Source organism: Penaeus monodon, chromosome 23, assembly GCF_015228065.2.
Source record: "Penaeus monodon isolate SGIC_2016 chromosome 23, NSTDA_Pmon_1, whole genome shotgun sequence".
NCBI classification, from domain to species: domain Eukaryota; kingdom Metazoa; phylum Arthropoda; class Malacostraca; order Decapoda; family Penaeidae; genus Penaeus; species Penaeus monodon.
The window spans coordinates 37,420,158-37,420,559 of NC_051408.1; the positions used below are offsets into that span (position 1 = coordinate 37,420,158).

The window sequence follows — 402 nt, forward strand, 5'->3', positions numbered from 1 at the left end:
CGGAGCTATCTGTCCAGGTCATATTTTACCCACACTGTCATTAGCAGCGAGTGCAGCGTATGAGATATACCTCGCCATAAAAAAAAGAAAAATGGAAAGAAAAAACACTCCAAACACCTTGATATCCAGGTAGATTATAAAGATGAGGTTTACATATGCAACATTCACTGTCTACACCACCTTAATCACTTCTTTTCGAACTTCTCAACATTTAAGTAAAAGATAAATGTGGTGTCTTTGTGAACCTTACTACCCAAAGACATAATTTCTTTATAATAAGAAAAGTAACCGTAGCTCGCTCATCTAAATATCCAAGAATACCCCCAAAATACCCTTTGAACAAAATGCTTGTGATAAAAAGTTTTAAAGCTAAGTTATGCTCTTCGCGTTTTTAGTATGATT

The 402-nt window shown here is 35.1% G+C and overlaps 1 protein-coding gene across 1 annotated transcript in view; it reads left to right on the forward strand.

The window, feature by feature from the left end:
• LOC119587982 (heart- and neural crest derivatives-expressed protein 1-like) overlaps nucleotides 1-402 on the forward strand; it is a gene marked incomplete at its 5' end in the record, with an annotated part of 8,094 nt that overhangs the window by 822 nt on the left and 6,870 nt on the right.